Below are 16,887 nucleotides of genomic sequence, written 5' to 3'. Positions count from 1 at the left end.
ATCAAAGAGTGCAGTAGCTGAGTGGCAACACTTTTCCATATTTTGACGGGCTTCCTTGTTGAGCCTGGTCAGCATGACAGCCTGTCAATAATTTACATATTACTGTCTGCTAACATATGCATTTAAAATAGCAGGCGAGAGTCCATTTAGTTCATATCAGACAACCTATTGCTTTATGCGAGCTTGGCCTTTCCCAGGGCTCGAAAGGAAAAAAGGTAAACTGCTTCGCAGGTGAAGGACCTCATGCCCACTTCACCTGTGATCCATGCATGATTTGTAAAAAGGCGCATCTATGTGTATTTATGGATCTCCTCATTCAGGTTTTGTAAAATAAAATGCACACTACCCTTTACTACTTATGAGTAAAGATTAAATTGTAGTTGTCCAAGGATTTCATAATTAGTGCTTCGATTAGCTCCACATGGTACTTGATTCTAGGAAGGGCAGCTGATTGTATATCAATTAATTTAATTAATCATTCGATCATTCGATCAATCAGTCAGCAGTTGTAATGAGCGACACTGTCACCCATAGGGTATCTGGGCTCTGCGTCTCCATCGAAGATCCAGGTCTTGAGACTCTTTCTGAAGTCTGCCAGTGAGAAGGATGTACGGAGCTGGAGGGAAAGGTCGTTTCAGGTCTTGGCAGTGATGTAGGAGAAGGAGCGGCCACCGCTGAGGCTCTGACGGATGCAGGGTGTGTGTCTGAGGGTGAGTGAAGAGGAGTGCATGTGCCTAGAGAGGTGGTGGAAGTTCAATCGATGGTTGATGTAGGCAGGTCTTAGGTCACGGAGGGCTTTGTAGACGTGCATGAGAATCTTCAACTGGCAGCTCTTCTGTATGTGGAGCCAGTGGAGGTCTCTCAGGTGGGGGCAATGTGGGATAATTTGGAGATCCAGGATGAGTCTGGCTGCAGCATTCTTTATGGTCTGGAGTCTTCTGAGGAGCTGTGTGGAGATGCCGAGGTAGAGAGTGTTTTCGTAGTTGAGTCGGCTGTTGACGAGGCCTTGAGTGATGGTCTTTCTGGTGTTGGTTGGGATCCATTTGAAGATTCCACAGAGCATGCAACGTGTGCAGAAGAAGGAGGAGGTGACTGTGTTGACTTATTTCATGGTCAGTTGGCTGTCAAGGATGATGCTGAAGTTGCGTGCATGGTCGGACAGTGTGGGTGTAGGGCTCAGTTCTGCAGGCCACTAGCTTTGTGGAGCTGTACTTCCAGAAGATCATCACTTCAGTTTTGTTGGAGTTAAGTTGGAGGCAGTCTTCTCTCATCCATTTGGCTACAGTGGTCAAAGTGTTGCAGAAGTTGGTTTTGGCGTTGGAGGGGTACTTAGTGAGTGAGAGGTTCAGTTGAAAATCACCTGCATTGGATATTATGTTGAGTCCATGGGATCTGACAACATCTGCGAGGCAGGTCATGTAGATGTTGAACAGGGTGGAGCTGAGAGATGATACTTGTGATATGACGCATATGATGTCTTTGGGTGCGGTGGTGAAGGGAGGTAGTCGGATGCTCTGTGCATCCTGTGAGGAAGGAGGCAATCCACTTGAGTGTGTCTTGCTATATGCATGTGCTGTAGAATCTGTTGATGAAGGTGTTGTGGGAGATGGTGTTGAATGCCGCAGTGAGGTCGAAGAGGATAAGGGCTACAGTTTCTCCACGGTCAAGGAGTGTTCTGATGTTATCTGTGGCGGCAATCAGTACAGTCTCAGTGCTGTGGTTAGTATGGAATCCTGACTGTGAGGCATCCAGTAGGTAGATTTGTTCCAGGAATTTATTAAGCTGCTGGTTGGTGGCATCTCAGGTATTTTGGTGCAGTAGGGGAGCAGGAAGATTGGAAGATAATTTTTAAGATCGCTGGGGTCGGTGGAGGCTTTCTTTAGGAGAGTTCTGATGTCTGCATGATTCCATCTGTCTGGGAAGGTTGCTGTGGAGATGGAGGTATTGAGGGTCCTGGTGAGATGCCTACTGATTGGATCATTGCAAGGTTGTAGAGGTGGTGGGGGCCGGGGTTGATGGGTGCCCCGGAGTAAATATAAGAAATGATAGCTGAGGTGGTCAGGACAGTGAGCATAGACCAGGTGGTAATGGTTTCTCTGATGTTTACTGGTTGGTTGAGGTCATTTGGTTTGAGGGTGAGGTTTTGCAGGTTGAAATTGTAGTAGCTGTTGGTTATCTTGATGTGTAAGTAGTCTGAGAGGGTGTTGCAGACTTCTTGGGAGGGGTGGATGGTGTTCTTTGTGGCTGTTGAGCTGTAAATTATTTCACTTCTTTGAAAAGTTCCTTTGTGTTGTTGGCAGTGAGGTCGACGAGGGTGGTGATAACTGCTTTCTTGGCTTCCTTGATGTGCCGGTGCTAGTTGCTGAGGGCTGTTATGCGAGCTGCTCTGTCGGCAGGGTTGTTAGAGGCGCACCGTCATTTCTCCAGTTGGTGGCAATTGCGCTTGGTGGTCCTGAGTTCTGGGGTGTACCAGCTGACATGTTTGGAGGTCTTGTTGGATTTTGTAGGTTTCAGTGGGGTGGGTCTCTTAGCGCTGTCGGTGATCCATGAGTCGAAGTTCTGGACAGCCTGGTCAAAGTCGGTTGAGGCCTCAGGTTGAAAGGTGTTGTGGGCCTATGACCACTGAGTTTCAGTGACCTTGTTCCAGCTGCAGTGGGAGGAGATCGGATGCATGTTGAAGATATGATTGGCATCGGTGATGGTAAAGTGTATGATGATGTGGTCAGTCCAGGTGAGTTCTGCGGTGTGGCTGAATTTGATTCTGTCACTGGAGGTGAAAATGGGTTTGAGTGTGTGTCCAGCTTTATGCATGGGTTCTGTAACCAGTTGAGTGAGGCCGATGTTGTTCAGGTTCTCCAGGAGGGCGATGGAGTTGGCATTGTTGGGGTCGTCAATGTGGAAGTTGAGGTCGCCGAGTAGCACGTAGTGGTGAGAGTTGATTGCTAGGGGGATGATGAGGTTGGGGATGGCATCGCCGAATGATACTCTGGGTCCCGGGGGTCTGTAGGTGAGGGTGCCTGTTACTGTGGTCTTTGCATCAGTTTGTAGTAGGAAGTTGAGGTATTCCATGAGAGGCATGGGGTCGTCGTAGCTAATAGTGCATCTGATGGTTTCTTTGAAGATGATAGCGATGCCTTCACCTTGTTTGTTCATGTGGTCTTGTTGCATCATCTTCTAGCTTTCGGTTGTGGCGGTGGTGATATCTAGGTTCAAGGAGGAGTTGAGCCACGTTTTGGTGATGAAGGCAATGTCCATGGAGACGTAGGTGAAGGTGTCTCAGATTTCTGTGGCATGATTGCAGAGTGAACAGTCACTGAGCAGGATACAGTGGAGTGGTTGCGGGGTGTTCTTGGTCTTCTGGGTAGGACTGGTGTGTGATCTTATGCAGGTTGTGTCGCTGGAGAAAAGACAGTGTTTGCAGGTGAAGGGACAGGGACAGCAGGTGGGGCAGGGACAGCAGGCAGCGTAGGGACAACAGGCGGTGCAAGGACAATAGGTGGCACAGGAAAAGCAGGCGGCAAAGGGGTAGAGCAGCAGGCGATGCAGGGGCAGAAGGGGTTCAATACCTGGAGCTGGAGGTCAGGTGACAGAGGGGTAGCCCAGCCTAGCCTCCTCTAGGCTCTGATGGGCATAGGCCTATAAGGCAAGTGGTGGTGGGAGAGAGCTACATGCAGTCCCCCTCCTAGTGGCAGAGGCTGCTGGGAGGTGTAGTCTCCTGGAGAGGGTCAGACGTGTCCCCTAATTTGCAAACGTTTCACACTTCATCAACAGAGACATAATTTAGAAAATATCCTTCAAATATTCTTTCAATATTCATATTTTATTTTGTGTTCAATTGGGCAGTAGAAATATTAATAAGGTTGATAATTACTTGTGGTTATAGGTCTTGGTGTGGCAGTGAAGTTCTCTAAATAGATCTATTGTTTTGCAAATACATCAAGTGGGCTTTGGCGCCACTCCTTTCAACCACTGTCTTTTTTGTTATCAGCGTCTTGCAGCCATTGTGTTGAGACTTTATTAATCACATCTTGGCTTGGCCATTGGTGAATGTCTCTCCCATTATCTGCTGGGTAATGACGCTAAAAACATCCTGTGATTCTGGGCAAATCACGTCATCTCCCGTGCCTAACAAAAATGAATGTGTCCTCATGTAACGTAACTGGTGCTATGTAAATATGTAAAGTGCTCTGCTACCCGATTCGAGTCAAGTTTGCGCTATATAAAACTCAGCAACAACAAAAAAATCTCTGTGTCTCTCCTTTGGTCAGATAATGCATGCACAAATGCATACTTGCTCATGGCTGTATTTAGTTTTATTAGCACATTGCACCTTATCCAGTGGGTTACCAGCAACAGGTAATCTAACACCACATACTCACCTGGGCCCATAAATTAATTTCCAACACACTGGTAATATCCACTGGGACCATATTTTGTAAAATTATCAAAATTAGTTATCTCTAGTCCCTAACCAACCTTTCACTGATCAAAAGTTCTTTCCTCCGGTCAATGGACCACTTTAGTTAGAACAAGTTGATGGTGAAATGAGATAAGCTTTAATATACTTACATATTAGAAATGATCACAGAGTCGGGATGTCTTATGTTATCTTAAAGTAAAATGCATGTGAACCATTTACACAGCACAGAACAAACTCCATCTCTCACAGGAAGGAAGATTCAAATAAACAATCATATATTTTCATTTATACTTTGCAATGATGCTGCATGAAAAGGAGAGGACAGAGAGAAAAGCACATAAGCGCATACACAATTGTAGAAATATTTACCAAGAATGGTGTGAAAACCAATTCCCAGGCCTAGGAATTGGGAAAGGTCCCCCAGGAAAGATCTGGCGAACAAAGGCATCAGGGCAGGAATCAGGACGGGACAGAAGACCTCTCTATCACCGACGCTTGCATAGCACCCCTCTCTGACATTCTCTTTCTCCTCCAGATTCTTCTGCGATCTTCTTTTAAATTAATTTGCTTAAGATAATTGGTTCAGTAAATTGATTCTTCTTCAGCATCTAAGCCTGGGACTTCTCTAGGCTCTTCGACAGCATCCCGGCCTCTGGCATCTCTAGTCTTCAGTCTATCTTAACTAACTAAAAACAACCTCAATTATACTTTCCTGTATGCTGGTTCCACCCATTAATGTTTCAAGTTTATGAAACTCCTAATTCTGATTGGACAGACAAGGGGAGGTGATCATCACACCATGCTTATTTCTTTTCAGTTCTTTGTTTAAAATCCCACCTCTTAAGTTTTATACATCAGTCTTTATTTCCACCCGTATTCACAATGTAATTGTCACATTTTTAGGAGAAAAAAACAGTAGTTCTCAGGGACTGTCATTCCGGTTCCCACGAATGTAGCAGTCTTCAGCTTTGAACGATGTCCAAGTTGACATGGCGTCTTCCAGCTAGGTTACATTGCGCATGTGTAGCAAACGAGAGGGAATAGACTGTGGCTCATTATGGCAGGCCAATAATAAGCACTATTAAAAGAGTCAAAAAGACAGATGTTAAAATCAAAAATAAATGATTTCACTATATACCTCCTATCTCTACTCTAATCCCATTTACTTAATATTATTCTTCCCACATTAGCATTAGTAGAATAGCTGGAATTCATTTTACAGCAAGGAGGTGGCAAGCATGTGAGTTTCAAGCGGCCATTTTGTTAGTTACTGCGCAAGTGCAGAAAGTTTCCCTCCAAGCATGGATACGTCACACTATGTAAGTGTACTAGACGCATGCGCACTTAAGAATTTCAGTTAGCGGCCATCTTATTTTCACTCTTGCATTAGTGGTTAGTAAAACACATAGGCAAGCTTCCTTCTAATACTATAATGTTGTGTGAATGCATGTTATTTCTACAAACCAATTTTAATACAAGGTTAGTAGTTACATGAGAAGATTGAATCCAAGCAAGTCTCCTTTTTAACGAGACCTTGCTCCATCACACCCAAATGTATTGGCTTGGCCAATTCTTGTCACTATATGGGACTAAACAACCGTCCACTGTTATTTATAAGGATACTGCAAGTCACTGAGAAACTCTGTGACCATGTAGAGGAACAAGGTTGAAGTCTGTGATCCGGTTTAAGATCATGGAACTTCTAGGTGACATAAATTATCCTCTTAACAGTACATAATAAATGATCACACAATTAAAAATCGAAAAGGTAAAAGCTGAGGTCTCTTGCTTCGTCCTATGAACAAATATGGTTCCAAATTATTCAGAATAAATGCTGATCCTTTTGTGTGAAATTAAACATAGTAATATACAGCTAGTAAATAGTTGAAAAATTATATTCTATGCAGTTTAATGTAAAGTCACTTAAACAAAAATACATATGATTCAATATTTGGGTGGTAATAAGCAGAGAGATTAATACTTAGCTGTATTTAACTCTAGACTATTAAAAAAAGCTTCTATAGATGTCTCCTTTCTGCTGATTGTTAAAATCAGTGAATAAGAACCAAAGAGCTGAAAAGATAGTTCTCGTTTTCATTGTTTAAACACAAGCTGTAATTGTGCTCTTTGAATTGCCTTTGGCACTGACTGCTGGCCCTGGTAGCAGGCAATGTGAAATCACAACTCAACTTAAATAAGTTATTACATTTGAGTAGCTTCGTCATTTTATTACAGACCTCTAATGATGTCGCATCCATATTATAATAAAACAATTAAAGACAGGCTGTTATACAGGGATTGCAGGCATCACATAACACTGTACTTTTCTTCTTCATAGTATGGTAAATAGAAGGTGTTTCCCTTATCCAGTCGGATGGCAGCAAATGTACCCCTTTTGGAGGGAAAAAGGATACGTTGGTTTTACCAGTTTCAAACTGGTGATCTGCATATTTCAGCAGATATAAACTTTGAGCAATTACCTCACTCAGCCATCTTCCTTGCATAATGTAACACCACAGAAGCCTTTTTAAACACCATTGTAATACGATTCAGAAAAATGTAATGTAAAGCAAGCATGTGTTCTTACTCATGCAGCATTGAAGGGGTAAATTATAACTTCACTTGACAAAGTTACAAGAGCACATTGTATTTTTTGATTACTTTCTGTGTTGTCATGTCTAATTAATTCTGATAGGAACATGTTTTAATGATGTATGTAGCTGTGTCTGAGTGTTCCACATTATAGTGTCAAATCTCCCAAAATATTGTCAGAGTCTTTTATTTTAAATGTTTTCCAAAGATTACAACATTTGTTGGAAAAATAATGATTAACCTTTAAAATCAGGCTGACATTTCTTTTTCTCCCTAAATGCAGAATTAATACACATTTTTTAATCATTAGTGTAATTTTCAGGGTGATACTTTTGTTCTTTTGGCTGTTGAACTGTTTCGGCTGCTTGTAACCCTTCAAATTGTTTGCTTCATTCAAGCATTCTTTTCTGAATAATTCATTAGGAATTATTATCCAAGCATGGAACACCTCATTTAGCACTGGTGATCTTTTCCTTATGTGCAGCTGACAGGCAATCAAAGTTTTTATCAGTGCAGAAAATTTGCAATTCAGAAATGTAGTTGCGGCAATTAGTAGATATCAGGTAGCAACGGAGGGAAAGCTTCATAAAAAGAAAGACCTGAACGAGCTCAAGTGATCTTAGCACAGAAATAATGGATAAAACTAACCAGCTGTTTCTAGATTTGCCAAATGGAACCGTCCTCTTCTCTGAGCAGGAGCTTTAATTAAGTTTGTGTTATGTGCGGCTTCACAAAAGAAGACGCAGGCAAAAGATGGAACAGGCCCAAGTGAGTGCCCTGCGGTAATGTATGCACGGTGGGGATTGCAGTAAATATACTGTGAGAGCAGCAGGCAGCAGCTCGTGTTGGAGATGGGAATCCATTCCTTCCTCCCTGTCTACATTTTGCGATGCTTGTTTTTATTGATTGATTTGATTTAGTGTTTCCATACCGATGGTGCCACACGTCCAAACCTTCAATGTGTTTGTGGGCTTGTTTGACAGAAGAAGGGGGTCTTTTACAGCTTATAATATTTTGTAAGTCTGTGTGAAGAAAAGGCAAAGTTAGGGAGGTGACATGGGTGAGCCTAGCGAAGGGGGGGACCTTCTCACAAACCCTTTCTATCTTGTCGAGATATAAAATGTGGTCTTGAGAGCTGGTTGGAAAGGGCAGTGTTGTCTCTAGAAACAGATGTCTATAGGCCCATTCACTCATTGGAATGCAGCACACCTTACTTTAAGGAGCCGGCTATGCTTTACTGTAATGTGTGTGTATTATATTTATTTTTACTTTTGTGGCTATCTTCTAAAACTTCTAATTACAGCTAAGCAATGCAGGTGAGGAATGGGGGCATTTGAGATGAAGCTTACACCATTTTGAATTTAGTACAGGGAGAAGAACATGGTAAAAGGAGGTGCGAGTCCTCTGTTTATGCAGCAGGGGAGGGTGGCATGTTCCAATTAACCCAAGGAGCTTATTGCCGTGAGAAGCCTATGCTGATTAGGGACTTACCAGCAGGACCACTGCTCCCACTGTCTACCCTAAGGATGTGCTCTGTACTGTGTCAATGTATCCATAAGTCAGGATATGTCAGAAAACAGGGGGTGATTCGCACAGAGGGCTGGAGGCAAATAAATCACTCTGCCTCCCAAGACATACCTTGTAAAATCATTTTAAAGGAAATCTCCCTTTTCTTTAACCAGAAATCCTCACTGACCCCTTGTTTCTGTTATGCATCGCTCACCCTCAAGGTCATGTCATTGTCATTAGGTGCCTTAATTGGGGGCATATTATCGAGAACGGCATTAAAATTATCGCGCATTAGCGGCAGTAAACTGCAGCTAAAGCGGCGATAAGGAGCTTGATAATATGCCCTTGTGAATTCCCATAAAAGCCCAGGTTCACACTAGAACCTGGGCTTCTAAGGGAATTCATAAGGGCATATTATCAAGCCCCTTATCGCCGCTTTAGCGGCAGTTTTCTGCAACTAAAGCGGCGATAATTTTAATGCCTTTCTTAATAATATGCCCCTTAGTTCTTCAGTTCCCACTCACGTCACACTGCAAAATGCATGGTTTATTATAGAGGTGATACCAGGGCTAAAGTTAACAATTCCAACTGGTGTCTCCTGCACCAGATACTGGTTATCGCAAGATATGGAAAATATGGGGCCATTCCTGATTATGGGCCCTTTAATATGTACATTTTCAGTTGCTTTCAGTAAACAAATGGGCTGATAACTGGGGGGCTCAGATAAGACTCAGCTGTAGCACTTTAAATTGTTCTTAGAGTTGCTTATGCTCTATGCAAGCAGCCTAGCAAACAGAAGGAGATGATGGACGGAGCGCTGAAACTTTTCAGACACTCACCCCCAGTCACAGTTCTGGGTTTAATCCATCATCATTCTTTAGCTCACTTCGACACCCCAGTTCAGACTCAGCTATATGCAAAGCAGTCTTGATCCTGTGCCTCATGGGAACTGTTCAGCCTGAACTGCCAAGCCAGGTGTTCCCTGGACCGGAAACAAGCATCCTGGGACTAGTTTTAGGGGAACACCCCTCTTCAGCTAGACTAGCTTGAATCCAGTGGCAATGTGAGCAAGGGACCCATGTCTGGGCATACCCTGCCAACTTAGGGCAAAGAAAGCAAACACAAGGAGATGATTGACGGAGCACTGAAACATTTCAGACAATCACCCCCAAAATTATCATCCAGTAATATTCATATTTTGATGTACACTCACGACGTGGCTATATTAGATCTCACACCAATCGGCCTACAAAGAAATCTACATGCACTAACCAGTTACACAGAGGAAAGTGTTTTAGTGACAAACATATCTAAAACAAAAGTTGTTCCTTTTAGAGGACGAAAGCAATTCACATATTTTAACTGGACATTAAGGGACAAACCCATCGAGGTGGTTAAAGGATATACATACCTGGGGCGAATCTTTACACAAACATTACAACATTCATCCCATCTCCAGCATACAGGGTGCAAAGCCGATTCCCATGTAGGAAAATAATGGGCCATTCCAGATTCCGGGCCCTTTAATATGACAGAGCGTTGTGTTATTCTAAAATTTGTAGGGGTGCATCATAATCACCATTAGTCCGCACCCATATATACTCTGGTTTGAATTAAGCATTTAATCATTAGAAAATGTCGATGTAATATCGTACAATGCATGTGTAATGCTAGAAAATTAGTTGTGTTAGTAGAAAAATGTAAACAACATGTAAATGTAATTTCTTATTGCAAGTGTTTTAGGAATAATTTTGTGGGTAATGTAATGCATTAGATTGAAAAGTGCACCATAAAAGTTTGCACGTGTAGAGATGCCTAAATGTGTTTCAAGAGAATAGAAATGTAATGCTAATAAGATGTGTTGCTTATAAATGTATGTATAGGCCTAGAATGAATCTTTACGTTTTGCAATGGAAGGGCCAATTCGTGGTTTCTCATGTTAGCAGAATCAAGAAGGCCTGAAATGTATTTTCCTTGGAAAGGATCTCAATAGAATGTAGTCAGCAGATTTGTACGTGCAAGGTTGATTGTTTCGCATGCTTTCCGTTGCAGGTGCAAGGACATTTTTCTCGTTAGCTAGACTGAGGCTCTTTATTTTAGAGTTAGGTATGGAGGAGACCTGTTACAAAGTAGCGATGGAATGTGATAATTAGAGATTCGCTGGAGAAGCCTGGGACTCAAGGACAACTCAACCGTTCTTGGACGAAGCACAAGTTGTGGAAAATTACCTTCCGAAGATGTCCATCCAGAGGAGGTGTTTCGGGCGTGTTTTTTAATTGACCATTTTGTATTAGGGACAGTGCCCCGGGGAAGGAGAGGCAGTTGAGGGAAGAGAAGCAGACGAGGCAAGTAGGGCTGATGAGAGCAGAGAGCCATTAGGAGGGTAAGAGAAGGGATCAACTCTAGTATGAAGACTTCAATAGTTTCTGGCTCATTCCAAAGTGAATGTACTTCTTAGGAATACTTCATAAGCTGACACCTTTTCTCGACTTTTCCTGAAGGATGTTACGTAGGGATTTCACCTTAGTGTTAGAGTAGGGACAGAATTAACCAATTAATTTTTTCTTTTCTGTAATCTGATGAAGACTAATTTGGATATTGGATCAATGGTCGCTTGTTTAAACTTTTTGGAATTGCTTATCCTTTTTACATTGCTTTGAAACAGGTTAATCCGTAGAATGAACTTTGTATTGGTGCCTATGTACTTTTTCAACCTCGTTATGAGGTGCCTGCCTGTTCAGTTATTTTTGGTTTTGTTAAAACCTGAATCGGGTCGGGGACAATCGATATTTGCCCGGCGGTATTGCCTCTGTGACCCTCTAGTTATTTAATCAATGAAGAGGCAGGCGCTGGAGACTGGAAAGCAGGAAACAAGGTTTTTATTCTCTCCGGAGGAGAACACAACGAAACGGACAGAAGGTATCGTTCTGAGGTGCTCTAACTTACGTTTGAGGCTTGGCCCCTTATATACAGTGTTTGTGGTTTTTATTACAGTTTACATACATATGACAAAGCTTTGATATACGGAAAGACATTCCCGGAATCCCCCTTTTGGGCCCGTTCCCACACACATTTACAGTTGAAGTCCCCACCCTAGTCATAACAGGTGATGAGTATCACGCAGCTGGATATTCCGCCGATTCACGGAATGTGGGGGGTTTGATCGGATCTCATGGAGTGGGGGCTTTGATCAACCCGGGGATCCTTTGATGGGGGAAGCTTTCTATTGTACGGGGAGGGGCAAGGAATGGTATCGGCAGAGCTGGGTGTCGGCCTGGGAACGGGGGAGACAAAACGGGCACACGGGGAAAAAGGGGGTTTGCATCTAAGGGCCGGAGATCATGAAAGGGAAGCAGGGAGGTGTCGCGCTGGGAACAGGATGAGGGCCTGGGGCAGAGCAGCGCCGAAGAGGGGTTTATGACTCAAGGCAGGTGCAAGCAGGGGGTGGTCAGCGTGCAGGCTTAGTGAAGGCGAAGGGCTATGTCAGGGGCCAGCAGCATGCAAAAGGGTTCGCTCTGATCGGGGCATCTTAAAAAAATGGCGGGCGCGCACGACAAAAGTGTGGCATCAGGGGAAGAGACAAGATGGCGCAGATAATGTTCACCAAAACGTACTAATTTTCAACAGTCCTCCCTTTAACATATTCAAGACATCTTGCTGGTTCATTTTCTACTCGGTTCTATTGTGGTGGGCATGAGAAAGAAAACGGTAGGAACCCTAGATGAAAAGAGTTGTGAACAATACATTTTAACATTTCTAGTTTTCAGGAGGTGGGCCTATTTGATAAACTTTGATCAATTTGTTTAGCAGGAAAGTCATAGGAATGCAATACAAAAACGATTCTGTAGCGAGAGCAGCAAGCATATTTCATACTGGCAGGTTATTACATATATATCAGGTTCGGATTGGAGCATGATCAATACGATGGCGGCTGGGAGAGAAATGAGGTCTAGCAGAAACGGCGATTGGGGATGTCAAATGTTCGAAGTTTAACGAGTTCTCATCATTCTTTGTTGCCTTTCGTTGGCGCTGTTGAGCACCGGCGGTGGAGCTACAAGTCCAGCTCTGTTCTAAGTTCTGCGTTGCAGGGCACGACCCTTTCCTCGCGTTTCTGGTCGGAAAGGTCCTTTTCGCCCTGTGTCCTTTGAGGTGTTTGTCAGAAAGTTCAGATGGAAGAAGAGCGTACAAAACAGTCCATAGGGTAGGTCAGAGGAAAAGGGGGATGGAGCAAGGCCAAATTAGGAACAAACTAGGGGAACGAGAGACTTCAAATAGGCGGGCGTGTGACCGAATTCAGAGAGCGGGGACTTGTCGACAGACACTGGACATCGAGCAGGGGCATCAGGTCGACCCTTTCTTCTCATGTTGTCGAAAACAGTGCCTCGTCCTGCAGCTCTTTTCTGTCGTGGTCTCGCCTTGGCTAATGTCGCAGGTGTTCCTTAGTCTGTAGTCAGGCCTCGTGCTCCCACATCCGGTCCTTCTCTCCTCCAACAGCAGTACCCTTAAACAAGTTTGAAAAGACAGTCTTTAGAGAATTTGCAGATGAAGATAATCAAAAAGTCTATTTCTCTCCCAGCTCCAGGCAAAGAATGAAAAATGCCCGTTATATTAGTGTTCACAACTGGCATATGAATGACCGGTGACGGGCCTGTTGGATTTACTATGACTTTCCTTTACAATTATTTATTACAGTCACGACAGTTCATCTGATAGTGACCCACCTTCGTGAGACGAACCTGGCAAAGATATGCCGTTCTCTAGAGTTTTACATTTACAAAGGGTACTGTGAGTCGTCAACATGGTACTACACAGGTATTTTGCTGAGAGACGAACATGGCTAAACATTTCCTTTCTATCGATGCATCCTGTTTTTCGACTACTACGGGGTTCATTTCGATGATTTCTTTACCTTGGACTAGTCTGTTAACCTTGTAAAACATCATTCTGGATCCTACGTAACCTTTTACAGCCCGATTACTTAATTAGGAAGGACAGGGGTTTTATGGGGAACAACCAGGGACATAGGAAACTTGTGGTAAGGGCATAAATCGACCCATCTCTCACAACCGGAAATGAGGGGTAGTTTCATAATTCCAGTTTTTGGGCGGCTGATACAGGGGAGGTAACAGGGGTGATCATTTTTCTGGTTTGGGTATTGCGACAATTCGGGGAGGGGAGGGTCGCGTATTCTGAGGTCCTTGTTTTATACCATAGGAGCCGTCGACATGTAGTTCCCTTATTTCGGGCCAGATTAGGGAACCTCTGTCGTCTTACCTGTCCTTTCCCTTACGGCCCAACCTTGGTTCATTGACTTCTAGCGGAAAAGGAGAGGTAATGACGCGGCCTCAGGGTGATTGTATTAAAGACACGTTTTTGTGCAAATACTGACGGTATTTGAAGCCAATTAGGTGGTGTGCTAGGGGTGGCAGTCTGCCAATTTCGGGGCTAATCACTCGGAAGAGTGGGAGTGCAAAAAAATAGAGGGAGAGAGAGAGAGAGAGAGAGAGAGAGAGAGAGAGAGAGAGAGAGAGAGAGAGAGAGAGAGCGCAACGGCAGGCTAAATAGTACACGTGCAACAGAGAGGGTGGCAGTGTATTCAAGAAAGGCTATTTAGTGCATTACACAGTAAAGGGCATTCATGGGTCTGCGTTAGAATCTTGTAATCATGCAGTTGTAGCATTAGACAGGGTAGAGGGGACGTGCCTTGAGAAAAAGGAAAGAAGAAAGGAGGTACCATTTTGTCGCACTTCTCGCATTCTCGGTCCTTCGACCAGTTGGGTCGACGCCTCAGTCACACACACACATTCCCTCATAGTTTTGCATCATACGTGACATGGGTTCATTCGTCCGGTCTGGTTTAAGGGTGATCACTTTTTATCAGGTTGTGCTAATTTTCCGGGTTTGTTCGATACGTGAGTAGTTTGCAGGCGTGCTTAGACACCACCTTGCGGCGCTAGTCCGCTTCGTGTATTAGACATGGCAAGACTTCAGATCTTCGCCACACCTCGGCTGTAATCTCTGATGTAACCTGCAGAGGGAGGAAAAAGGGGGGTGGGGGAGACAGCATTCGCGCATATTCAAATACATGGATTCATAAGTCCTTTACTTACCTCTTACTCGTCTTTCCTCCTCGGGGCAGGGTCCCCGGGGATATGGTTTCTGGAGTCGAGGGGGGGGTAGTGTGTCCATATAGGTCGTGTGCGGGGAAACGAAAAAGGAAACCAGAGGTGCTTAGTGCGAGGTATCTAGTCAAAGGATGTATCTCACTATCGGGATCCTTAAAACCTCTTTCAACGCTGTGGCGTTCTAAGGTTCTTCGGTTCTTGGGTCAGCTCCGTTCCCTGATACTTTGGAACGTTGTACTTTATCACATTTACATTATTTCATTTCACCCTCCTTTTACATTCCCTCATTTACACCGTTCGTTTTACCCATCCTTGGAAGTCAAGGTCTTCCTCTACGCGAGAGTTCATGAGTCAGTCGCGTACTTTGAAGGCGGAGTGTCGTGTTGTCGATCCGATCCGTCCTCCAGGGCTGGGCAACCATCTTCTTTTAACCTTAAAGAGAGAGCAGAGTAGGGTGCACAGAAAAGAACTTTCCCACCGATCCCACATTTTTAAAATAAAGCATGCAATACCCGTCCATAGTTTCAAAAACTTTATTTTGCAAAAAATCATTTCAGCATGTGGATTATGAGGGTGCGGTCGTATTTGGCCGGTCGTGGCAATGGCTAAAGTGCGTACAGTGGGGGGTGTCGTTTGCAGCAATAAAAACATCGGAAAGTTTTACTCATTCATTTGTAAGAAACTAAAACGTCTATTAATTGGCTGGGGGTTCGGGGGCATTTATTTCATAATTTAGAAGCATAATCATAATAGTGGTAATCAGATTTCCTATATGCATACCGTACGTGAGCGTCGTAAATGAGGTTTACATCAGTTATAAAAATATAATACATTGTACATTTGTAATCAACATTTGTAACGGGGATCCTTTCATACTGTTCGTCGAGTGAGTTCTCCTTGTCTTTTCTAGCCAAGTGTACAAAGGATCATATAAAATCTCAGAACATCAAGTTTATATTAGTGCGAAGGAATACCACGAGGTGTTCGTAAGTTCCGATTGATACCAGCGCCATTTTGGGCGGGGCCGGCTCAGTCCGGAAGCAGCATCAGGGGGAAATGTTTCCCATTACTGGCAGTTTGGACCAGAGTCCTTTTCGGCAGTTCTAGAATTCATGCTAACAGAAGGAGTGGCAATGTCATGTTTGTTTCGTTGGCGATCAAGGCAGCCGTCCCTTACCGGAAGCCTGCAGAGGCCGAAGGTTCCGCCGGGGACCTTTGTAGGATCTTCAAGGCTGCGGAGATGCTGTCGGAGATGGGGGCTCGTGCTCCAGGGGGCAAATGTTCGAGTTATATTGCTGGTCAAAGTTACTCTAGTGGCCGGGGCCCGCCTTCCAGTGGACCCAGACGCCATTTTGAGGCCCTACAGGGGCCACTCTCGTCGAGTTTGCAAGAGTGGGAGAGATCCTTCGGAGTGAAAGGAAGAGGTCCCTGTTGTGTGAAAGCGGGACGTTCAGCTGGGGTGCAGCTGTGATGCCCCCCACCTGGGGGGGGGGCGAGGGAGACTCGTTCGCATCGTCTCCTTCTCCCGGTGCACTCCATGCCGCTCCTTTTCATCGCCCCGCATGAAGGTCTCTCCACATCCGGTGTTCCCCAAGTCCTGTGCTCAGTGCTGTGGGAGCATGGTCACCTGTGGCGCGCATTCGGCGCGGCACGAGTATCAGTGCAGTCATTGCAGGTTCGGTGTTCCGAAAATATGGCCACCATTGCACGTTCGGTGCTGCGCAAGTACTGGGGTGCCACCATGGTGTGTTCGGTGCTGTGGAAGTATTGGCACCATCGCCTGACTGGGGGTGTTCGGCGTCGGGCCGGGGGCTGGGAGACCTCCTATCGGTGGAGGTGGGAGAGGCTCGTCCGCGTCGCCTCTCCCTCCCAGCCCAACTTGGACAAATTGTTGTGGAGGTACGTGCAGGACATCCCGCCGTCCAGAGCTGCTGCGGCTGTTACGGAAGAGAAAAGGAAAAAAGGTGCCTCGTTCTCCTCTGGACATGTGGCGGGACTACTTAAGTCTATCCAGGCCCGTTGCGGCTGGCTGAGGAGACATGTGGCGGGACTACCTACAACTGCCCGGGCTGCTGGCTCCTGCCTCTCCTCCGGCTCCCCCATACGTTAAGATTTCCTGACCAAGAGTTGGCGGCCGGGCCCGCCTTATATGGGTTGCCGTTGGTTGGGCGTAGCCGTAACCCTGCCCTACTTTGGAAGGTTCCAGAATGGGGGGGGGGGCGAATGTTCTGTTTGACTTTC

Source organism: Lissotriton helveticus, chromosome 3_1 (genome assembly GCF_964261635.1).
Source record: "Lissotriton helveticus chromosome 3_1, aLisHel1.1, whole genome shotgun sequence".
Classification (NCBI taxonomy): Eukaryota; Metazoa; Chordata; class Amphibia; order Caudata; family Salamandridae; genus Lissotriton; species Lissotriton helveticus.
This window is presented reverse-complemented; position numbering follows the sequence as displayed.